Source organism: Camellia sinensis, chromosome 7 (genome assembly GCF_055761805.1).
Source record: "Camellia sinensis isolate YWXY chromosome 7, ASM5576180v1, whole genome shotgun sequence".
NCBI classification, from domain to species: Eukaryota; Viridiplantae; Streptophyta; class Magnoliopsida; order Ericales; family Theaceae; genus Camellia; species Camellia sinensis.
This window is the reverse complement of record NC_138967.1, coordinates 186,041,627-186,068,090: the sequence shown is the minus strand read 5'-3', so window position 1 is coordinate 186,068,090 and position 26,464 is coordinate 186,041,627. Positions and strand designations below refer to the sequence as shown.

Here is a 26,464-nt window from a genome sequence, read left to right as displayed (position 1 = left end):
TTTTGCTAGGAGAGGTAGGGAAGTTGACTCAACTGAGGAAATTACAGATTGAAAGCCTGAGAAATGAAGATGGGTGGGTGTTATGCTCGTCCCTTGAGAAGCTTAGTAACCTTCGCTCATTGATTGTTCGTGCAGCAGGAGAAGACGAGATCATTGATCTAGATTCTCTTTCCTCACCACCTCAACATCTTCGAACCCTCTACCTAGGTGGAAGTTTACGTAGGGTACCGCATTGGATACCTTCACTGTATAGCTTGGTAAGCTTAGTTTTAGCATGGAGTAAGTTAAGGGATGTTGATCCACTGGAATCCCTTCAAGGTTTGCCCAATTTGGTTGAACTTGAACTTGTTCGGACTCATGAAGGGGAAGAATTGTGTTTTAAGGCTGGTGGATTTCAAAGACTTCTGAGACTTGGACTCGGCGTATTAAAAGGATTGAGATGGGTGAAAGTGGAGGCTGGCTCAATGCCTCGTCTTGAAGAGTTATTTATCCGGCACTGCGAATTGGTAGAGGAGTTACCCTCTGGCATTGAACATCTAACCAGCCTTAAATCACTTGAATTGTATGATATGTCTGATGGATTGATTTCGAGTATGAACAGAGACTTGGAGTGTGGGAATAATTGGAAAATTGCACACATCGCAAAAGTTTGGATTGGGGACACAAAACATGGCTATTGGAAAGGAAATTATCTATAGTGATGGTTGTAAGACTTTTGGCCATACCACTAATTTGTGCCCTCAAAAGCCAAAGTCTTTGAACCCTCCCTCCTTCAAACATGAGTGGAGAGTCAAAGACACTAAAAGACAAATTTCGACTAAATGGGAAGTGGTGAAGAAAAAGGGGAGAGATGGTGGGCAAGGTTCAACGCCATTGATCAACAAAGAGAGAGAGACGCAGTCTTCTATCCCCTCAACATCTAATGCCTTTAATGTCCTTGAATCGTGTGATATGGATGAGTTTGGAAATGGAGATTCAAGTCAAGAGTTGAGAAATAGAGGGAGTCCATCTCCAAGTGATCCTAGTTATGGGGAGACTTCAAAAGAGGATAATAGAAGAAAACTTAAAACGAAACTTCATGACTTGAAGAATGCTAGAAGGAAATTCTGAATCCTTGTTTTGTTGGGAATGTTGTGCTTGTTTTCTATAAGCTCAGTTTGTTTTTTGATGGAGTAGTTTATTTTGTTTATTTTTGTGCTCCCATCAAAAGCTGTGTGTTGAACTTCATTGTATATTTTTCTTTTTTGGTTTTAATATGACTTACTTATATCCAAAAAAAAAAAAAAAAAAAAGGAGAGAGCTCTAATCATATTGAATCACCACCACATTTAGAATGTTTATTATGTATTTATTTATTTTCATGTGCTCTTGGTAATTGATTTGTTGTATTTATATTGGGGTCAAAATTTTCTCTATTTTTTTTTTTTCTTTTCTCTATTACATTTTTGTTTTTTAGTAGTCTGGGAGCCTGTTAACAGAATACCTCATTTAGAATGTTTTTTAATAGTCTGGGAGCCTCTGTTACATTTAGAATGTTTTTTTGTCCCTTGTAATTTTGAAAATTACAAATACCTCATTATCAAAAAAATTTATTTAACATAATTAACATAAAGATGAAAATTTTAATTATTCTCTTATATAATAATAAAATTATTTGAATTGTTAATTGAAATATATTTATGACATCATTAAAAATAATTAATTAATTTAATGATTTATTAATAAAATAAGTTATTTGTTATGTAATTAGAAACTTAAAGAGGCGAGATGTAATTTTTAGAATCACATAGGGCAATATATATTTTAAGCAAACCTCAAGAGGTGTATTTATAATTTATCAATATTTTAATAGAGTGCTAAATCATTAGATTTGAAAAATAAGTCTAATTTTTCATTAAAGTAGCACTACTCTTTGATTTTTTATGTTCTTGAGAACCTGTATACTAAATATGCTATTTATTGTAGTTTTTACAAATAAAATAAAAAGAATAAAAAATAAACATATTTTATGTTCTTTGTACATAGGGGGGGGGAAAAATAACCACAAGTTTGTAAACACTTCTTCAAATATTGGGTTTCTAATCATTTTAATTTAAATTGGCACAAGTTTTTCAAATCTCAAAATGAATTGAATAACTATATATACCAATTAGTGTATTAACTAGTGTACCAATTGATAATGCGGCATAATTTAAGAAATTTTTGGTATTTGTAATGTGATTAATAAGTGAGGTCAATAATAATATCATAACTAGTGTTGATACACTAGTTAGTACACTAATTGGTACATGGAGCACCACTGAAATGAATTTCTTAGGATTATATCACTTCTTGAATTTTTTAGGGCTGCAAAAAGCATTTGGAGACTTTTTCAAACTTTATAAACCTCAACGAATGAGAATAATCTTTGCAATCAGTTAAAATTTTTGAGTCATGACTATATGATTCAAAGTTCAAACTCAATATATGTTGTAATTAGAATCGGAGGAACGATGACTTGGCTAAGAGTGTAGGCGTGAAGACAAGCTTCCTACATTTAGAGGTCTTTAGTTGATTTTCTATTTCGCAGACGTCACGTGATTGACACAACATGAGTTCTTTCTACCCAACTAATTGAGCAACATGATGTAATAGAGCGGCTAGTAGAAGGAGAAGCACGTCAATATCAACCGTAGAACCGGTTTACGGAACCTCGGAAATCAATCCTGATGGCTCATCAAATAGCTACATAGATTAGATCTAACTAGACAATATAAGTAGGATGCCTTCCAAAATTTATTGATCTTTGAAAAAGAATAGCAATTCCATCGAAATCAAACCTTGTTCAATCATCCAGATTTTTGAATTAGGATCTTCAAAAGTAAAACTGTGCAGTAACAATGAAATTACCATTACTCTCTGTACATATTGTGGTAGCAAATTTACAAACAATATCAAACCTACATCAACTAATCTTTTGGAATCTTTCAAGTCTTTGCATCAGAAAAGTTGTATACAGAAAAATAAATCATACAACCACCTAGTATTTTACAAAGCTGTGGTTTCAAGGAGAAGAATTGTGTTTCAAGGATGGTGGATTTCGAAGACTCGTGAGATTAGGACTTGCTGGACTAAAAGGGATTGAATTGGGTGAAAGTGGAGGCTGGCTCGATGCCTCATCTTGAAGTGATATTAATACAGGAATGTGAATTGGTAGAGAAGTTGCCCTTTGGCACTAACCAACCTTAAATCTCTTTGTTTGATTAATATTTATGATGGATTGATTTCGAGCCTGAATAGGGACTTGGAAGGTGGGAATTGTTGGAAAATTGCACACATTCCAAAAGTTGGGATTGTCAACACAAAACGCGACTCTGTAGGAAGAAAATTATCTATAGCGACAGAAGATAAATTATTGGATCATTACCACATTTAGAATGCTTATTATATATTTATTTATTTTCATATGCTCTTGCTACTCCATTTGTTGTATTCATATTGGGATCAAAAAATTATTGGATCATTACCACATTTGGAATGCTTATTATATATTTATTTATTTTCATGTGCTCTTGGTACTCGATTCGTTGTATTCATATTGGGATCAAATTTTTATCTATTTTTTTTTTCTTCTTTTCTCTATTAAATTTTTGTATTTTTAGTAGATAGGAAGCCTACTATTTGACCTCATAATTTTGATTAATAAATCATCAAGTCAATTAACAATTTTTAATGATGTTAGAAATATGTTTCAATTAATAATTTAAGTAATTTTATTATTATATACGAGAACAATTATGAATTTCATTTTTTTAATTAATTATGTTAAATAAAAAATTCTAACAAGGGGATATTTGTAATTTTTCAAACTGCAAGGGGCAATCTATACTTTAAGCAAACCTCAAAGGTTGTATTTATAATTTACCTTTTTTTTAGTAGTCCGGGAGCCTATTATTTGACATCCAAATTTTGATCCTAGAGAGTTGGTAACCTCACAAATTTTTAATTGGGATTGTAAATCTTAGAGGTCGTTTGGTGAGTTTTTTTCAATTTTTAAAATTTTCATTAGCTTTAGATTTTTTGGCATTGAAGAAAAAAAAACACATTTGTTAATTGTTTTCACTTTTAAAAAATACCTTTGACAACTTCACAAATTTTTGAATAGTGAGATTTTTATTTTATTTGTTTTTCTTTAGCTTTACACTTTTTGAAATCAGAATAAAAAACATGTTTGCTAATTGTGTGTTTGGTAACGTTTACGTTTTCAGTTTATATTTACAAAAATTTTATAAACTGGTTTTTATTTATTTTTTGTTTATTTTTAGAAAAACATAAACTACAAACGCGTTTGGTAATTGACAAAATGTTTTAAAAATTTTAAAAATATAAAAAAGAGGGAGAAATGGCAAGTGGTGGCAAGTGACGGCGGAAGACAATGGTGGAAAGTGGTGACGGTGGGTAGTGGGTTGCTGGTGGTGGTGGGTGGTGGCGGGTGGGTGGGTGACGATGGCACAAGTGGTGGGTGGTAGCGAGTGGGTGGTGGTGGTGGTGGTGGCGAGTGATGGGTGGTGGTGGCAGGTGGATGGCGGATGGCGGGTGGTGGTGGGTGGCGGGTATGTGGCGGGTGATGGCAGGTGGTTGGCCGATGACGGGTGGTGGTAGGTCGTGGTGGTGGGTAGGTGGGTGACGGTGGCGGGTAGTCGGTGGTAGCGAGTGGGTGGTGGTGGCGGGTGGTGGGTGGTGGTAGCAGGTGGGTGGCGGATGACAGGTGGTGGCGGGTGGTAGTGGTAGTGGTAGTGGTAGTGGTGGTGGGTGGGTGGGTGACGGTGGCGGGTGGTAGGTGGTAGCGAGTGGGTAGTGGTGGTGGTGGTGATGGGTGGTGAGTGGTAATGGCAGGTGGGTGGCGGGTGGTGGTGGTGGTGGTAGTGGTGGTGGGTGGGTGGGTGACGGTGGCGGGTGGTAGGTGGTAGCGAGTGGGTGGTGGTAGTGGCAGGTGGGTGGCGGGTGATGGTGGTGGTGGTGGTGGTGGTGGTGGGTGGTGGGTGGCTGGTGATGGTGGGTGGCTGGTGGTGGTAGGTGGGTGGTGAGCAGTGGTGGCAAGTAAGTGGCAGACGGTGAATGGTAGTGGCAGGTGGTGGGTGGATGACAGGTGGATGGTGGGTGATGGGTGGTGGTGGTGGTGGCGGCGGCGAGGGGTAGGTGGTGGTAGCGAGTGGGTGGTGGCTGGTGGGTGGTGGTGGCTGGTGGTGACAGGTGGGTGGTGAGTGGTGGGTGGTGGTGGCAGGTGGTGATGAGGGGTGGGTGGTGGTGGCGGAAGACGGTGGTGAAAAATGGTGGCAGGTGGTAGCTAATGTTAGGTGATAAAAAAAAAAAAAAAATTGAAAACTCAAAATGGAAACACATTTTTTGTGTTTTCATTTTTTGGCCAAATTTATAAATTAAGACCACTGGTTTATAAATCAAAAATTTTACCAAACAAGTTTTTATTTGAATTTTTAAAATTTTTGTAAATGTAAATAGAAAACTGAAAACATAAGTGTTACCAAACGGCACCTAATTGTTTTTACTTTCAAAAAAATTTAGCTATAGTTCTTTGAATTTCTGGAAATAAGAAAATTGTGATTTTACTTATTTTCAAAACAAGTTTCGTTCTTTCCTACCACCCTCACCCTTCCGTCTTTGCTCTGGCAATCACCTTCGACTCCTGTTGGTAACTTACTATACTTGTTTTCATTTTGAAAAATGGTATACAAATCTATTTCATGGACTCACTTTTGAAATCCAATGATATATAATGTGAAAGAAATGAATGGTTGATGATTAGAGAAAATATTAGAAAGAAAGTTGACTTAAATATTCTAAAGTAATTATAAATACACCTCCTAAGGTTAAAATATAGATTGTCCCTTGTAATTTTGAAAATTACAAATATCTCATTATCAAAAAAAATTATTTAACATAATTAACAGAAAGATGAAAATTTTAATTATTCTCCTATATAATAATAAAATTATTTGAATTGTTAATTGAATATGTTTATGACATCATTAAAAATAATTAATTAATTTAATAATTTATTAATAAAATGAGTTTTTTCTTATATAATTAGAAACTTAAAGAGACTAGATGTAATTTTTAGAATCACAGAGGGCAATATATATTTTAAACAAATCTCAAGATGTGTATTTATAATTTATCAATATTTTAATAGAGTGCTACATCATTAGATAAGAAAAATAAGTCTTAACTTTTTTTTATTAAAGTAGCACTACTCTTTGATTTTTTATGTTCTGGAGAACCTGTATACTAGATATGCTATTTATTATAGTATGTTACAAAAAGATAAAATAAAATAAAAAGAATAAAAAATAAACATATATTATGTTCTTTGTACATAGAGGGGAAAAAAATAACCACAAGTTCGTAAACACTACTTCAAATATTGGGTTTCTAATCATTTTAATTTAAATTGGCACAAGTTTTTCAAATCTCAAAATGAATTTCTTAGGATTATATCACTTCTTGAATTTTTAAAGGTTGCAAAAAGCATTTGGAGACTTGTTTTCCAACTTTATAAAGCTCAACGAATGAGAATAATATTTGGAATCAGTTAAATTTTTTGAGTCCTGACCATATGATTCAAAGTTCAAACTCAATATATGTAGTAGTTAGAATCGAAGGAATGATGACTTGGCTAAGGGTGTAGGCGTGAAGACAAGCTTCCTATGTTTAGAGGTCTTTAGTTGATTTTCCACTTCGCAGACGTGACGTGATTAACACAACAGGAGTTCTTTCTACCCAACTAATTGAGCAACATGATGTAATAGAGCGGCCAGTAGAAGGAGAAGCACGTCAATATCAACCGTGGAACCGGTTTACAGAACCACGTAAATCAATCTTGATAGCTCATCAAACAGCTACATCGATTAGATCTAACTTGACAATTTTGTAGGATGCCTTCCAAAATTTATTGATCTTTGAAAAAGAATAGCAATTCCATCGAAATCAAACCTTATTCAATCATCTAGATTTATGAATTAGAATCTTCAAAAGTAAAACTGTGCAATAACAATGAAATTACCATTACTCTCTGTCCATATTGTGGTAGCAAATTTACAAATAATATCAAACCTACATCAACTAATCTTTTGGAATCTTTCAAGTCTTTGCATCAGAAAAGTTGTACACAGAAAAATAAATCATACAACCACCTAGTATTATACAAAGCTGTGGTTTCAAGGAAAAGAATTGTGTTTCAAGGCTGGTGGATTTAAAAGACTCATGAGAATAGGACTTGTGGACTAAAAGGATTGAAATGGGTGAAAGTGGAGGCTGGCTCGATGCCTCATCTTGAAGTGTTATTAATACAGGAATGTGAATTGGTAGAGGAGTTGCCCTCTGGCATTGAATATCTAATCAACCTTAAATCTCTTTATTTGATGAATATTTCTGATAGATTGATTTCGAGCCTGAACAAAGACTTAGAAGGTGGGAATTATTGGAAAATTGCACACATTCCAGAAGTTGGGATTGTCAACACAAAACATGGCTATGTGGGACAAAAGTTATCTATAGCGACAGAAGAGAAAGCTCTAACCATATTGGATCATTACCACATTTAGAATGCTTATTATTTATTTATTTATTTATTTTCACGTGCTCTTGGTACTCGATTTGTTGTATTCATATTGGGATCAAATTTTTCTCTCTTTTTTTTTTTTTTTTTTCCTTCTTCTTTTCTCTATTAAATTTTTGTTTTTATAGTAGATGGGAAGCCTGCTATTTGACCGCCTGATTTTGATCCTTGATAGTTGGTCACTTCACAAATATTTTAATTGGAACCCTAAATCTTAGGGTTCGTTTGGTGAGATTTTTATTTTATTTATTTTGCTTTAGCTTTAAATTTTTTGAAAATTAAAATAAAAAATACGCTTGCTAATTGTTTTCACTCATAAAAAAATTGGCTACAAATTTGAGGAAATAAGAAAAATATGTTTTTACTTATTTTCAAAATAAGTTTCATTCCTTTCTACCTCCTTCACTCTTCCATCCCCTAGCCACCGTTTCTACTCCAACGACCACATCCAACCACTCCCCCTTTTGACAACTTACTATACTTGTTTTCATTTTGAAAAATGATATACAAGTCCATTTTTTTAACTCATTTTCTAAACTTAGTGATATGTAATATAAAAGAGATGATTGGTTAATAATTAGAGAAAATATTAGAGAGAGTTGACTTAAATATTATAAAGTAAATTACAAATACACATTCTAAGATTTTCTTAAAATATAAATTATCTCCTATAATTTTGAAAATTACAAATATCTCATTGTTAAAAATTTTTATTTAACAAAATTAACAGGAAAATAAATTTTTTAATTATTCTTCTATATAACAATAAAATTATCTAAATTGTTAATTAAAATATATTTCTAACATGATTAAAAACAGTTAATTGACTTGATAATTTATTAATAAAATGAATTATTTGTTATGTAATTAGAAACTTAAAAGGGCATGATGTAATTTTTAAAATCACATAAAGGAATCTATATTTGAATCAAATCTCAAGAAATGTATTTATAATTTACCCGATATTCTAATAGAGCGCCACGTGGTTTGAAAAATGAATCTAACTTCTTAGTTAGAGTAGCATTACTCTTTGATTTTTATGTTTTGAGAACATGTATACTAAATATGCTATTTATTTTAGTTTTTACAAAAAAATAAATAAATAAATAAAAAGAATAAACATATGTTATGTTCTTTGTACATAAAAAAAATAAAAAATAAAAAAAGGAAGTAACCACAAGTTACTAAACACTACTTTTAATCATTTTAATTTAAATTGGCACAAGTTTTTCAAATATCAAAATGAGTTTTTAGGATTATCACTTTTTGGATTCTTCAGGGCTGCAAAAAGTATTTGGACTTTTTTACCTGACTTTTTTGTGTTGAGATTTTTTTAACCTGACTTTTTTAATCTCGTTTGGCTTGACTTTTTTGACTTTTGTAAAAGAAAAATATAATGATTATTGTTTGAATGTGACATTTTATCTTATTGACTTATATAACCAATTTTGTCTTTTTGTACTTTTTTAACCAAAAATCTAAAACCAAACGAAGTTTAATTTTGAAACTTTATAAACCATGAGAATAATATATGAACTTAGTTTTAAAAAAAAAAATTCCTGACCATGTGATTCAAAGTTCAAATTCAATATTAGGCACTTCAACTCTACATAGATTAGATCTAACTTCACAATTTTTGTACGATGCCTTCCAAAATTTATTGATCTTTGCAAAAGAATAGCAATTCCATCCAAATCAAACCTTATTCCATCATCTAGATTTGTGAATTAGGATATTCCAAAGTAGAACTGTGCAGTAACAATGAAATTCCTATTACTCTCGTTGTATTGTGGTAGCAAATTTACAAACAACATCAAACCTACATCAACTAAACTTTCGAAATCTTTCAAGTCTTTGCATCAGAAAAGTTGTATACAGAAAAATAAAAAATACAACCTAGTATTATACAAAGCAGTGGTATAAAAACTTTGAAACAAAATAAACAAATCAGAAGACTTTTAACAACCCTTAGGCCTAGAGTATTTTGGGGGAAGAGATGGGCACCTTTCATTCATACGTGGGTATGGATCCATTGTATTGTATCCAGGTAATTCCATTCTATACTTCCCTCGAATTTGGCAGAAAGGGAGCTTCACAGTGTCTGCATCATTGCACCACTTTGGCAGGCAGCTTGAACTGTTTTCGAAGAACTTGAGTGTGTAAGCATCTTTTATCTGCAGTTTGGACAAGATAAATTAATAAAGCAACAATATGTGAAATTCCTGACCTGGGTTTTACATCCACACAACAATCAATTTCAGTTGAACATCCATATTTACCCACACAATTCAAGTTTAGTTTCATGATAGTAAAATAAAGGGCAAATTACATAAAGTATACCATTAATTTCATTTTGGTCCATAGTTTTTAATTTGTATCAATTGCATTCCTAAACTTTACACATTGATTCAATGTAGTCCCCTATCCTATCTATCGTCTAAAAAAATATGAAAAATGCTTATGTCAGCTTCACATAAGGGATTTGGAGAGCATTAGAAGCAATTTCTCATTTTCCACCTAAATGAATCGCAAGACAAGTGAAATGAACATTATTTACAAAATAACACACATCTAAGACTTCCACTTCATTACTGAAAGTCATACATAGCATGTTTGGCTCTTTGAATGATAGTATATGGCATAAATAGATGTGTCAAAATGCCTGTTATGCTTGATGTGAGACTGGCATAAGCAACTTTTAGTATGCTTTTTTGACAACAATTAAGAAAGGGACTACATTGGATTAATGTGAGAAGTTTAGGGATGCAATTGATGCAAATTAAAGATATGGGACCAAAATGAAATCAAGGGTATACTTTAGAGACCATTTGTGTAATTTATCCTAAAATAAACTTAAATTCTTTATTTTTTGTACGTAAATAAGTACAAAGCAGGATGACGTGCCATGGTGTATGCTTTTTGCAGACGATATTGTGTTAGTGGATGAGACTAGAGAAGGAATTAACACAAAATTGGAGATTTGGAAAAAAGCTCTTGAATCTAAAGGATTCCGGATAAGCAGAACTAAGACAGAGTACATAGAGTGTAAATTTAGTAACAGTAACAATGAAAGCAGAGGAGAAGTAAAGATTAAGAACCAAGAACCGCCTAAGAGTGAACATTTTCGTTATTTAGGGTCGATTATCACAACAGCGGGAGAGATTGATGCAGACGTGGCCCACAGGATTAAGGCGGGATGGTGTAAGTGGAGAAGTGCGTCTGGGATATTGTGCGATAAACGAATACCCACTAGACTAAAAGGTAAGTTTTATAGAACGGCTATTAGACCAGCCATGTTGTATGGGACGGAGTGTTGGGCAACCAAAAAACAACATGTAGATAAGATGAGTGTGGCTGAGATGAGGATGCTAAGGTGGATGTGTGGTAAGACTAGACAAGACAGGATTAGGAATGAGTGTATTCGGGAATGGGTAGGAGTAGCACCGATAGAAGATAAGTTGAGAGAGAATCGTTTGAGATGGTTTGGTCATATTCAACGGAGACCAACAGAGACAGTAGTGAAGAGATGCGATACTGTAACGGTAGATGGAAGTGTTAGGGGACGGGGTAGGCCTAGATTAACGTTGACTAGCGTTATAAATAGAGATATGAATCTACTTAATTTGACTAATGAAATGGCCTTTGATAGGGCCGCGTGGAGAAGAATGATTCATGTAGCCGACCCCATTTGATGGGACTTAAGGCTTGGTTTGGTTTGATTTGGTAAATAAGTACAAAGCAGTGCATATAGACAATAACAGTTCTATTAAGAAAAAAATTTGTCAATAATCATTCAATGCAAACTTAGGTGAAATGTGAGGGTTCAGACAGCATATCTTCCAACCTCATGCAAATACAATAACATACTTTAAACCATCTAAGTACTGGATTTACATATAAGACATTTCAATAAATAAATAAAACCATTTTATAGATCATACAACATCAATTGGATGCAAATTTGAGACTTTTGTTATTTAAATTAATGAAATTGAATATTCACAACAAACTCACCGTAAACTCTGTAACTTGAATGGAGTTTGCAATTGGATCAAACAACCCTGCTTCCTTGTGCATTTCAAGAATGAAAACGACACATGATGTAGACTTTCCATCAGTGTATGTCCAATCGTCTTGCTTGGGAATTGTTAACAATTCATCAAAAGATGACCCACGCCTTTCAGCTTCTACAAGAATTTCAGGAAGATCAAGGCCCTACACAGAAGTCCAATGTCGAATCAAATATTTAAACAAATACAGACGAGTACACATTTCATTTATTTAAGTATTACACCAGAATTTAATGATGCTATTAGTTATTGTATATCACTTCATCCAGACCAACATCTAAATTCAATGGCTTGCTGGTTAGTATCAAACTATCTTGTCTAGATTTGGTCCAAGAGATTGTCGATCAATCTCATGAACTACCAGTACCGATACATTTCCCAAGTTGTCTTTGATGACAAAACAAACCAAACCAAACCAAACCAAATTAAGCCTTACGTTTCAATCAATTGGGGTAAGCGTAAGCTACATGAATCTTTTTTCTCCATTCAGCTCTATCAAGAACTATATGCTTAGTTAAATGAGATAAATTCTTTTTTTTTTTTTTTAACTATCCCAATTACACACTAGAGATACAGATGGCCATTCCTCATTATAAAAGGACCCAAATAGATAACGATGGGAATCCTCTTTCGGTCATGAGAATCCCATCTATTTAAACTATGTTTTTCAACAAGCAAACCTTTATGAACTTTCGGTCAATAAAATGAGGAATAAATTGTTACAATACCTTAGTTCCAAGTCGCTTGTTCAAGGCTTCATTCCACATGTTAGCAGCATAATCAGGCTGTACATTATTCCAAACGGTCATAACAGAAGCAACCTGTTCCATAACAAATTTGACAATCAAAACCAGTAAATGAAAATAAAAACCCCCATGCTGCATAATATACAAGAGAAAGAGGAGACAGAAAGGAACGCAGCACCAGCAAATAAGTTCTACATTATTAGTGTCATCATTCTGGTACTGCCAGTCTTAACCTTTTCAACCTTTACATGCCTCTGGAATGTGGTAGGTGGTAATGAATTAATTGAACAGATTTAAATTTTCATGGAAAAAAGAAAATTTTGTAGATCTTCTAATTATTTCATTTTAACAACCAAACACATCTAATTGTCTAATTCATTAATAAATTGATTCTCAATTGCCCAATTCCTAAGCATATCTCAAGAGTGTGCAAAGATCATAGAACATAGCAAACCCAAAGGCCAGCATGAAGTTGACTTTGCAGTCGAAGTATGAGAATCAAAATTCAGTTTTTTATTTTTTATTTTTTAAATAACCCTTGGAATTCCGATGGGCTGGCTCCTTTGTGGGCCAGCTTGAATTTGGGGCATCCACTCCTTAAGGTGTAGTCTTGAGCTATCTGGTTTACGCTTAGAGTGTCATTTACATAGTTTTTTAGTGCTCGCGCAATATTACATGTTAGATAAATCACTAAGAGTGTTTATAATCAAGTTACACCTCATAGCCATAGGATTCAAAGCAGTAGTGGGCAGAATATAATTCTTTGAAATATCAAATGGTACCAAACCTCTCCTTAACTTGACTAACCAAATGGCCGTTGATAGAATCAAGTGGAGAAGAAGAATTCATGTAGTCGGCCCCATTTAATGGGACTTAAGGTTTGGTTTGGTTTATCAAATGGTACCAAAACATACAACATAAATATTAATAAATCACATAAATGTTGACAAAGAAAAGCTTAAATAAAATAGAAAAAGTATATCATTCACTTATTTTGCAGACTAGGCCCAAACATTAAAATATGAAAAGGAAAAATAAATGTATTACCACATGAGCATCCAAGGGAGGCGGATAGTTCCCATCAATAGTGTCAATCCAGCTAAATATCGGGTTATGATAACCATAAGGCTTGCCCACCATGCTTAAAGCATACTCCCAAGCAGCAGTCTCATTAAACTTGGCCCGGACATCAGGATGCAAAGGAAGAAGTGAAATATGTGGATTGACTCATCTTTAGTGAGCTCAAAGTTCCACCACTCATCCCATGGCAAAACATTGATTATATCATATCCCTAAAACGAAAATGTGAAACACCAGTTTTACATGAGTTTTAAGTCATGTTTGGATTAAAGTGGCAACAATATGGAACTAACAACAATTTGTAGAAGTACAATGTACCAAATGCTATGCTAAAACTTCAGCATACACACTACACTCATCTAAATGTCCTATTGTACAAAATAGGCAGCTGAAATTTTATTTGATAAGCTTGGCTCCATTCTTTCCATCACAGCAGAGTGCATTTTACAAGGGACGGTGTAAGAATCTCATTAAAGGCTGTAATAGTGGACAGCTCAATGCACAAATTACAACCAAATGAGAAGAAATGTTCAAAAAATAATAATTCAAGATAGTGGGAAATAAGGATCTTACACTTCAACTAGCCACATCTAAAAAATACTCAAATAAGTAACGTAACAAAGGAGAAAACAATCAACTTGGTTACAACCCCTATACAGAAGATCAAAAATTGCAAAATGAGAAGGTTGGTGAAACAGCTCATTATGTTTGTATGTACACCAAGAAAACTTGTATGAATGCAAATGACAGGATTCTGAATCAGAAAATCAGCTCAAAAAGTTAAAAATCTTTGTTGCATTACATGATAAACTATTATCATCCCTTTTTCTTTTTCCTCAAAACCATGGATAAATCTAGCCAAACTTTCAAATGCATGAAAAAAAGGTCGTAGGTTTGGCCACATGCACCTTAGACTTAATATACAAACATTTCAGCATAAAATGCACACTTTCAAATTCAAAGAGAGGTTAGGCCCAAGTGAAGATGAGATGGCCACAATCTTGCCTTGAAACAAAGAAGCCCTGAGTTCAAGCCATTCCATTTGGGGCCACCCCAAAGGATTTCTCTCGGCAATTACCAGATGCATGTAGGATGGGGGGATTGCATATGGCAGGGGACTAGCTAGGCCCACATAAGATTTTTTTTTAAAAAAAAAAAAGGGAAAGTGAAGAAAGAGACTATAGAGGAAAGGTTCATTCCTTCCTACCTCCCTCACCCTTCCGTCCTCTGGCCTAGGGCTGCAAACGAGTTGAGTTGAGCCGAGCCGAGCCGAGCTAATCTTTGCTAAGCTTAAGCTCGGCTCATTTGCTTATCAAGCTCGAGCTCGGCTCGATAACTAACTAGGCTCGAGCTCGAACTCGGCTCAGCTCGATAAGATTTTTTTTATTATTTAAATAAATAAATATTATTTATATTATTTAATACATAAATAATGCATTTATGCTATTATTTATATAAATTTTATTTAATATTATTTAATGCATAAATAATGCATTTATGCTATTATTTATATAAATTTTATTTAATATATAAATAATACATTTATTATATAATTTAAATAAAAATAAAATGAGCCGAACTTATTTGAGCTCGACCTTAACTTGTTTACTAAACGAGCCTAATATTTGAGTTTGAGTTCGACTCGTTTAATAAAAGAGCCGAGCCGAGCCCTTAACGAGCCGAGCTAAGCCAGCTCGCAAATAGTTCGGTTCATTTGCAGCCCTAATCTGGCCACATTCTCTGTTCCAACGACCACCCCCAAGCACTGCCCCTTTTTTTGGTAATTTACCATACTTGTTTTCTTGTTTTCATTTTGGAAAATGAGATATAAGTTCATTTTCTAAACTCACTTTTTAGACCCAGTGATATGTAATATAAAAGAGATGATTAATTGATGATTAGAGAAAGCATGAAAGAGAGAGAGTTATGATTGATGATTAAAGAAAACATGAGAGAGATAGTCCACTTAAATATTCTAGGGTAAATTACAAATACACCTCCTAGAGTTTACTTAAAATATGGATTACCCCTGTAGTTTTGAAAATTACAAACACCTGCCTGTCAAACATTTTTATTAAACAAAATTAACAAAAAAATAATTTCTAATTATCCTCTTATATAACAATAAAATTATTTGAATAGTTAATTAAAATATATTTATGACATCATCATTAAAAACAGTTAATTAACTTGATGATTTATTAATAAAATGTGTTATTTATTATATAATTAAACTTGAAGGGGCGGGATGTAATTTCCATAACCGCAAGGGTAATCCATATTTTAAGCAAATCTCAGGAGATGTATTTGTAATCTACCTAATATACTAATAGGGTGCCACATCATTAGGTTTGAAAAATAGGTCTAACTTTTTGGCTAGAGTAGCATTACCCTTTGATTTTTTATGTTTTGAGAACATGTATAACACACTATTTACTTTAGTTTTTACAAAAAAAATAAAAAAGAATAAAAAATAAACATATTTTATGTTTTTTGTACATAGAAAAAAAAAAAAAAAAAACATGTTACTAAACACTACTTTAAATATTGGATTTCTAATAATTTTAATTTATATTGGCACAAGTTTTTTAAATTTCAAAATGAATATTTCTTAGGATAATCACTTTTTGAATTTTTTAGGGCTGCAAAAGGCATTTGGAGACTTATTTTCAAACTTTATAAACCTCAAGGAATGAGAATAGTATACGAAATTAGTTAAAAAAAATTTATTCATGACTATATGATTCAAAGTTCAAACTCAATATTAGCCACTTCTACTCTACATAGATTAGATCTAACTTCACAATTTTTGTATGCCTTCCAAAATATATTGATCTTTGAAAAAGAATAGCAATTCCATCCAAATCAAACCTTATTCAATCAAACCAATAATTGTGATTTTTTTTTTTTTGTTGTTGAATTTCTCTCAAGTTCATGCCCAATGGGCCCATGACGGGTTCATTTCAATGATTCAAACCGTTCATTATGTAGGATTCTCAATGTATATTATCCATAAAAAATAATATAATAATCATAACATTTTTATTTTATCATATTTGTCTAAAAAAAAAGTACGTTTGGTGAGGTGGTTATGGACATGTTTGTATTGGACAACTTCTTGGCAATTATTTTAATCAATTTTTCTCCAACTTTGATGGAGATTGTATATAATGAATGAGGTCTATTTTCAGGACTCATTTATGGACCTCATTCTTTATGTACTACTGCTTCTTTGTCTTGGTATCAAAATTTCATTATCAGACCATCTTTTAAATGTCTCTTCTATTTGATCTCTTTATTCTTCTTCTAACAATAATGGTAGTGGCACAAAAAAGTAAAAACAAAAGCGTATGAAAAAAATAAATTTGTGTTGTGTTCATTTTTATGTGCATATTTGCGTGTGTTTTTTTTCCGTGCACATGAGCATTGCTCTTATGCCTTTACACTTTCACATAGAACTTTGTAAACGAGTCAAGTTAAGCTTAGTAAATAGGTTGTGCAAGTTTGACTTGAAAACTTAATGAGCATGATTTGTTTATATTTCGAGTCGATCTCAAACTAAATTTAATCAAATGAATCATGAGGCGAAAAGTGAAAAATGATTGAATGCTATTGACTCGGGATTTTAACCAGCCCCATTCACCAGTAAGGCTAATACCAAGAAGTTCAATTCTCATACCAAAATAGTTAATATAGTGACAAGAATTGAATTTATCAAAACCAGCTACACTGTCAAGGACTCTGCACCAACTAGGTTGCTATCTGATATAAATTCTCAAGTCTAAATTTTCCTTTTGAAATGTCATCTTCTATAAATTCTCGAACATCATCTGAATTTAAGCATGGCTCAAGTGGATGTACTTCCAGATTTCTAGAGGGAGGTTTGGCATTCAAGCTTATGGAGATGCGTAGAATGCCCGGTTGTGCTAACCCTAACTTAATAAAAATGTCTAAGCATCATCTTGTAGCTGATTATCTAGATGTACAGAACATAAAATCAGATTTCAATAGCTTTTTTTTTTTTTTTTTTCCTCCTCTTATTTATTTATTTTATTCTGCCCAACAAAAACAACGATAGTATAGTGTTAAGGTAATAGAAACCTTGATTTCAAATGTGAATGCCATTTCAACATATGACATGATTCCAAAAGTTTAAACATTGAAGAAATTTCCAAATTCCAACTTATTTAATTGTGCTATAAACAGTCATGAAATTAACATTACTCTCCATGCTTATTGCGGTAGCAAATTTACAAACAACATCAGCCTACATTGACTAATCTTTTTGGAATCTTTCAAACCTACAGTAATGAAAGTGTCCATGCTTCTTAGGCAACTCCAAATATGACAAAAATCAAGGATCTCGATAGTTTAAATGCCTAATTACTTCATTTTCTTCATTCGATGAGCAAACACACTAGTTGGTTGACAACAAGAACCAATATGTGAAATTTATACATGTTTATACTCACACATTCCATCAGTCAAACTAATCAGCAGAAATAATGCATCATGCATCAAACCACATGAATTCAAATTGTCACTAGTAAAAAATTATAATGAAAATCAAACCCTAAGTTGTATAGCTTCATCATTCAGAAAATTGAACTGGAAAGAGGCAAATCAAATTAGAATATAGCACATACACATACACATACACGTACATGTACATACATAGAGAGAGAGAGAGAGAGAGAGAGAGAGAGAGAGAGAGTACCCGAATTAATCTGTTGAGAACCATTGTTATGACGAAACCATTCCACAAGCGCGGCGACTTCTTCTTCGGAGAGTGGTCCACCAAGAACCTCGCGTCGTTGTTCTTCTACCTATAGCAAATCAACTGCTTCTTCGGCCAGAGCATAAGTGCCGGTCCATTTCCGGTCGAGCTGTCCAGGTCCAAAGGGACAGAATCTCGGTGGTTCACGGTACCCAATGGGTTCAATCGAAGGGTTAGTCTCAGAGTATGAGTATCTGAAATCAAAGGGTAGATTTGATTTCAATGAAAAATCGAAGACTTTCTCTGATTTCAATGAAGCTCTGTTTTGACTATTCCCTTGCTTCTTTTCCTTGTTCTTGTTATTGGGTTTAGGGGTTTCTCTGATTTGAAATTTTAAGTAACTTTTTTTTTTAAAAAAAAAAACATGTTATTTAGATGTATTTAAAAAAATAAAATATTTTTAAAAAATATTTTTAAAAATTAATAAATATACAAGAATATAAAAAAATGTATTAAATTTTTATATTTTTGGTATTTAATAAATTTTTTAAAAAAAATTTATAAATATTATACATTTTAAGTGTATTTATGTTAGGTGTATTTAAATTTTTTAAAAATTATTTAAAATATTAAAAATATTCAATAAAAACAAAAAAATATAAAAAATAAAAAAAAATTAATTTTTTTAAAAGTAAATTATGAAAATCATTAACCGAACAGAGTGAATTTTATTTTTCACTATTTCAACCTCCTTGACTTTGTTTGAAATAAATGAAACTTACATTTTGGTACTTGTGTGGGTAATTTTCTGACCACACGGCCCGCCTAGTAATCAGCTGGAGAGCACCGGCAGAATAGATGGCTTCAGCAAACCTGTAACAGAAAGAAAAGGCTCCGGCGGTGGCTCTTCCACCCGGGGGCACTCCGACGATCAAGTCAGTATATCTCTCAAAGATAATCAAGTGCTAAACTCACAAGATTGTGCATAAAACTGCGTACCTTAGACCCATGGAGGTGCCTCTCTTTTATAACCAACTCAATCCTAGTTCCACTAGAAGCATGACTTCTATGAACTCCCATTCAGTGCTTACTTTGGATTTCTCAAAAGATAAAGATAAACTCCCTAAGAGCTTTATCCTTATCTTAGCAAAGTCTTCTCTTTACTCTGGGATTCTTGCCCCTTATCCATTATCCGCTTATCTTCGGATTCCGATATCTTCGGAGGAAACCTCGGCCTAGCAGAGATAACCTCGGTGTTATGACCAGGGCACGTGGCACCTCGGCTGACACGTCGGCGTCACCTTGCCACGTGTTGGTATTCAGAAAATACATCCCCACAACTGCCCCCTATGTTCTATTACCTCGGCATTCTGAGGTGATGGAACCTATATCTGTATTGTCTTCTAGTACCTCGGCGTAAGAACTCTTCGGCCGAGATCATTCATGTCAAGCCGATATGTCTTGTTTTCAAGAATAAGAACTCAAATGAACTTTCCCACGCGCATGAGCTGTCATACATCACTTCTCAACCGTTTCCTGCACACGTTTCATCTTTATTGGCCCGTGCTTGTGACGCGCTTGTAAGCCGTCTTAATCTGTCTGCGCCGTCTGACGCATGCGGTTTTCCAGGCGCAATAAATGCCTTATTTTGCCGCCGTTTCACGTTTTCAACAAAGACACTATCTTTGCTTTCGTCTTTTCACTTTGTGCTTTGATTCACTTGCTTTCTTCTCTCTCTAAAACTCTTTCTTTCAAATCCGCCATTGCTGAGGCTCCAAGCTCTGTATTTGTCTTCCTGGTGGAACTTTCGTCGTTCTGCCACATCTGTAACTACCGACTGACTTCGGAAGTCCTCACATCGGCTTCATTTTTTCTGGTAAGCAACTATTCCTTCTGATTTCAATTCTTGACCATTTCTGGAATCTCCTGTTATTACTGCCTTGCTCAAATATCTATTTTGTAAATCATACATCTGAATGTGTTTATTCCTTGATTTGGCCCTTGTCTATATCTTGAACACACGCACCGTTGCACCACTTCACTGTATTTTTGCCACAGATCCTGGTCCTTTATTTCTCGTATTCTTCATGTTCTTGATAGCCCATCCCTGCTCTTGTTTCTGAAACTTCGCCTTTGTTTTCTGTTTTTTGTGCCTTTGCCAGATCTCTACGTTCAATTTTTGCTTTCAATCTTTGTCTTCATAGATTTAGGTTTGGGATTTGTCTATAGAACCTATCAATTCTTAGGAAAAAATTGAAACAATCCTTACCAGCATATACCTAGGGTTTCGCTGAGGTCTCGATAACCCCTTAAAAGCATCTTCTTTCTGAAACCAAGCCCTCTGACTTTAGGCCGACGTTATGGGTATGTGGAGACATAGACACCCCGACCGAACTTGAGTACTTTAGGCAAGAGTTCTCTATTCCTGCCGATGTCCATCTGAGGCTGGCTGAAGATAACGACTCCATCATGCCCATAGATGATTCAATGCCCTTTCCCATAGTAGCTTTTACTGAGTGCGGACTCCGGCTTCCACTTAACATTCTCTTTCGCGAAATTCTTCATTTTTACAAGTTGATCCCTATGCAACTGGCCATAAACTCTTATCGAGTGATCAATGGCATCATAGTTTTAGCTAGGCAGGAGAACGCTAGGATCACCCTTGTCGACATCCAGTACTGTTATACCATGTGCCCCCTTAACCTGAAGGAAAAAGGTTACGTCTATTACCTCAAGCCGAGGTCCACTAAATTCAAAATTGTAGCCGACCTTCTAGACTCCAACAAGGGGGCTGGAGATGATTATGTTATTGCTTCGGGAAATTGGGAGTTTGGCGCAGACGAGGACACCCATCTCTACCCTCTTCCCCGATCAGTTAAAGAGGGCAAGGGTAAGAGTCCAGCGTCAATACTTTAGTTGTTTCTGTTCAAGTCTTCAATATTTTATCTATTTCTAATGTCTGTTTCTTCTTGCAGACGTTCGTAAGCCGCCAAAAGACTTTCGCCAATCCTACATTCCAGCAAAGACTTAAAGAGGCTTCTAGATCTGCCAATCCAAAAGCGCAAGGCTCCACTGGTACTGAATTTTATTCCGACGTACAAGTCTACACTGCCCGACGTCCCGAAAAGAAAAAAGAAGAGCTTATCTCCTCCCTCTGCTATTACTCTACAAATCGCATCAACATCTCGGGCTGATCAAGGGTCAACCTCTGATCTAGCCGATCAACCATCAACTTCAGCCCCATACTTAATCCTAATACCAGAAAGAAAACGTCGGCGACAACTTGTCAAAGTTGCTGAGATGGGTCACCCGAAGCCTGTTGCCTAAGATCTCTTAGCCGACCTTCCTACGGATGTTGACGCTCAGCCGATGCAAACCATGCCCCCATCAAAGTCGAAGAGAACCAAGAAAGCCCAGCCAAAGGCTAAAGTGACTCAGGTTGAATCTAAGGACACTTTACCTATATCCAAACTTGCTGAGAGTGGGAAGACCGCTTCCGTTCCCACAAAAAGATCTGTTGAGACACAGCCATCAGAGTCCACTCAATCAAAGAAGCCGAGGTCATCGTCTGCGACGACCTCGGGTTCCAAAATACCAAGAGTCCCCTGGGTGCCTGAAATCACCCTGGAAGATAAGCCTGTTCTAGCCTGTGACAGTGCCGATGACATCAATGTCGGCGTGGCATTTAGTACTGCTGTTCTCCTTCCTGGCGATCTTGAGCGGAATGCCAAGATGAGCGAGTACGAGAACTACGCTCTCATGCTCCAACATTCTGTTCAAGTAAGTTCCCCCATTTGGCAACTTGCCTTTCTGCCTCTTTTTCTATATTTGTAAAGTTTGTGTAATAACTTTTCCCTTGGGTTCTTTCAGGCCATTCAGCATGCCCATTCTCTCTCCATGCAAGCTTTTGAAACAAGGAAGAAGTTAGCCAATATGAGGCGAGAGGTTTCTGCCCTAAAAAAGGAAAACGAAACTTTTCTGACAAAGATGAAGAAGCTTGAAGACCAGGCTGAGGCTGCCACCAAAGCCCAAACTCTAGCCGAAGAAAAGGCCGAATCTGCAGAGGCTATTAAGAAGGTTGCCGAGGCCGAAAAGAGAGAGGCTGAGGACAAAAAGGCCCAAGCCGAAAAGGAACTTCAAGAGGCCTTATCTACTAAAGACGCCGAAATCAAAGAGGCCGACGAAAAGGCCTATGCTCAAGGAATGGCCGACGTTACAGAGGAATACAAACTACAAGTTAGGAAGGCGTGCAACAGGGGCTTCTCTCTTGGTTGGATGGCCCTTGCAAAGAAACTTAATCTTCCTGACAATTCACCACTGCGCCAAGCCGACGCTATTCATCTTCCATTTGCTCCACCTCCACCGCCAAGCCAAGCTGAAGATGAATCTAAGTCTGAATCTGAGGATGAGGATAAGGATGATGATAAGGCTTTGGTAAGGAAGCCCAAAGATGCTAGTGAGACCAAGTCCCCTCCTCAAGATGATCAAGTCCTAGACTTGACTCATGAGAAGGATGAAGAGGTTATCAAGGAGACCACTCATGAGCAAGCATCATCTGATGTTCCTCCAGTCGATAGAAGTCTTGATCAAACACTTGCCGAAATTGTCGCCGAGTTGGCGGTGGAAAAGATGGCCGAGGTGGTTCCACCAGAATCCTCCGAGGTTCCAGCTCATCCAGCTGTTGATGCTGAAGGAGCCTGACTCCGATGTCTTTCTTTGTTTGAACTTTTTTACTTTTCTGTTTTCTGGACAATGTAAGCTTCCTTTTGTGGCCAATGTGCCTATCTTTGTCACTGCCAAGCAATTTGCTTTTGGTTAGGCCGTAGTGCCTTCTTTGTACACAACTGCAACTGTTTTTCTCTAAATGCTTCAGTCTTTATTTTTTCTTGATTGCTTTTGTATGGTTCTATACTTAGAATATTTGGCATGCCTTTCATACTTTGCCTCCTTTGTGCAATCTTCTCGAGGTTAAAGACCTCGGGTATAGTAACTACAAGCTTTACTTCGGCAAGATACAGACCTGCAAACTTTTCATGAATTTCAAACAAGTATATACTATTCAATGCTATCTTTGTAAACATTTCTCAAGTTATAACAAGTGCTAATCAATGATCTACTTGTAAATTGCTACAAATTTCAACAAGTGTTTAAACAGTATACTTAGCTTTTATTTCAACCTGTAAATTGCTGCAAATTTCAACAGATGATCATATGTCGGCTTAACGTCATCTTGTAAATTGCTACAAATTTCAACAAGTGTTAAGCATCTTCTTTAGGTTTAGCCAACCTGTAGATTGCTATAAGGGTTTATGCAATAACCTCGCTTCACTTCAACTTGTAAATTGCAGCTTAATTTCAACTTGTAAATTGCTACAAATTTCAACAAGTGAAGATAAGGAATCAGCTTAACTTCAACTTGTAAATTGCTACAAATTTCAACAAGTGAAGATAAGGAATCATCTCAGCTTAACTTCAACTTGTAAATTGCTACAAATTTCAACAAGTGAAGATAAGGAATTAGCTTAACTTCAACTTATAAATTGCTACAAATTTCAACAAGTGAAGATAAGGAATCAGCTTAACTTCAACTTGTAAATTGCTACAAATTTCAACAAGTGAAGATAAGGAACCATCTCAGCTTAACTTCAACTTATAAATTACTACAAATTTCAACAAGTGAAGATAAGGAACTATCTCAGCTTAAATTCAACTTGTAAATTGCTACAAATTTCAACAAGTGAATTAAGTGTCTCTGTCTTCTCTCTGCCCCCAATGTGAACCTGAGTTCTACTTGGGTTCTCATTATTCATGTCTCCAAAAACACCAATATGTAACTTTATCAATCATATGTGTTTAAAGAAAAGGGAAAGATTTTATTGATGACTTCGGCCAAAAATAATGTACATCTAATGATAGAAGAATTTCAAATTACAAGTGTTCCAAGGTCTTGGCAGTGCTTTGCCCTCGTTATCTTCAAGCCGATAAGCTCCATTGCCTAATACCGAAGTAATTCTGTAGGGTCCTTCCCAGTTTGGGCCAAGCTTGCCCTCTCTGGGATCCTTTTTGTTGCCGACGACTTTTCTCAGGACTAGGTCGCCGATTTGAAAATCTCTTGGATTGACCTTTTTGTTGTAAGCTCTGGCAAGTTGTTGCTGGTATACTGCGAGCTGAATTGCAGCTTTCTCTCTTCGTTCTTCCAAAAGATCCAGATCTCGGGCTAAGAGTATGTCATTGGTGCCATTCTCTACTCCCTGGGTTCTGATCCCTGGGATGCCGATCTCCAATGGAATGACTGCTTCTGTGCTATAAGCCATGGCAAAGGGGGATTTCCCTGTGGATCTTCTCGGCGTAGTTCGATACGCCCAAGGCACGTTGGGCAATTTGTCTACCCACTTTCCTTTTGCTGCCTGTAGCCTCTTCTTTATTCCATCCAAAATTACTTTGTTGGATGCTTCTGCTTGCCCATTACTTTGGGGAAAACTTGGTGTTGAAAAGTAATTCTTGATCTTGAATTTCGCACAAAAGTTCTTAATGAGTTTGCTGTCAAACTGCGTTCCGTTGTCGGCAACTATTGCTCTTGGAATGCCAAATCTGGTGATGATGTTTCTCCATATAAAGTTCTTGACGTCCACATCTCGGATTTTGGCAAGAGGTTTTGCCTCTATCCACTTCGTAAAGTAATCTGTTGCCACCAGCAAGTATTTTCTCTGCCCAGTTGCCTGGGGAAGTTGCCCAAGAAGATCCATGCCCCATTGGGCAAACGGCCAAGGGTTGGATACTGGGTTTAGGTCAGCAGCTGGCTGATGTATCAAAGGTGCAAACTTTTGGCATTGTTCACACTTCTTCACGTAGGCTTCAGCATCCTTTTGCATGTAGGGCCACAATACCCCTGGGTAATGGCCCTGTGGGCTAATGATCTGCCCCAGTATGGCTTCCACAAATTCCTTCATGAATTTCATATAGGAAATCTTCAACCTGCAAAGGATATACGCACCTTAAAAGTGGTCCAGTGAAGGACCTTCTGTAAAGGTGTCCATTTTCTGTCAGACTGAATCTTGCTGATTTCAATCTGACTTTGTGTGCCTCCTTACGATCTTCCGGCAGCTTTCCTTCTTTCAGGAATGTAACAATTACATCCATCCAGCTTGGCCCCATGTCCACACACATTGCTTCCTGCTCTGTGCTCTCTGGTTCTATGCTCGGGCCCGACATATAGTCGATCATAATTGTTCTTATTTTTCCAGTCTGCATTGAACTTGCCAGGTTAGCCAACGCGTCGGCGTGGGTGTTGTCATCTCGGCTAACTTGGAGTAGTCGGCAGTTCTGAAATAGGGCTGCCAATCTGATGACCTCTTTTGCATATGCCGACATCCTTTCGTCTCTACCTACAAATTCTCCTGTTGACTGATTAACAATAAGCTGTGAATCACAAAAAACTATTACCTCATGTGCTTCTACTACTACTGCCAGTTTTAGCCCTGCAATTAATGCTTCGTATTCTGCTTCATTGTTTGAGGCCTTGAACCCCAAACGGATGGACTGTTCTATTATCTGGTGATATCAGTAGTACTCCTGCTCCCGCTCCTTGTTGGCTTGAACTTCCATCGACAAATAGTCTGAATGAGTCGCCGATGTAGATGCTGCAGGGTCTGAGTTTTTCCTTCCTTTGCTCTTTTGCCTTAGGCTGGGCTTCTCCTTGTTTGCTTGAACATCGTTCATCTTGGCTCAACAGAGCCCAATGTTCGATGGATTCTGGCGTGAATTCGGCCACGAAGTCGGCCAAAACTTGGCCTTTAATTGATGTTCTCGGCCTGAACTCCAGGTCATACTGGCCCAAGGCTACTGCCCATCTTGCTATCCTTCTTGTTAAGTCTCCTAGTTGCAACAAGGGCTTCAGTGGATGCTCTGTTAGGACCATAATCTTGTGTGCCTGAAAGTAATGGTTCAACTTCTTTGAAGCCATTACTAAGGCTAGCATTAATTTCTCCAGTGGTAGATACCTTGTTTCTGCATTGGCCAAGATTTTGCTTACATAGTAAACAGCCTTTTGCTCCCCTTTTTCTTCTCAGATTAGTACTGCACTGACTGCGTGTTCTGAAACTGCCAAGTACAAAAACAGTTCTTCCCCTAGTTCTGGATTGGAAAGAACCGGAGTTGTGGTCAAGTACTTCTTCAGGTCGGTCAAAGCGGCTTCGCATTCTTCTGTCCACAGAAAGTCTGTGGCTTTTTTCACCAG

General features: G+C 36.0%; 1 protein-coding gene and 1 non-coding gene across 2 annotated transcripts in view; both read right to left on the bottom strand.

Moving 5' to 3' along the window:
* Positions 1 to 26,464, bottom strand: part of LOC114317346 (uncharacterized) — a 231,032-nt gene that overhangs the window by 185,312 nt on the left and 19,256 nt on the right. The gene's annotated exons all lie outside the window — the stretch shown is intronic.
* Positions 9,354 to 21,472, bottom strand: LOC114272971 (uncharacterized). The gene is made up of 5 exons (XR_014336849.1): positions 21,398 to 21,472; positions 13,479 to 13,723; positions 12,414 to 12,506; positions 11,630 to 11,830; positions 9,354 to 9,789 (listed from the first exon to the last, which is right to left on the bottom strand). It is a non-coding gene; the product is annotated as an uncharacterized LOC114272971 (transcript).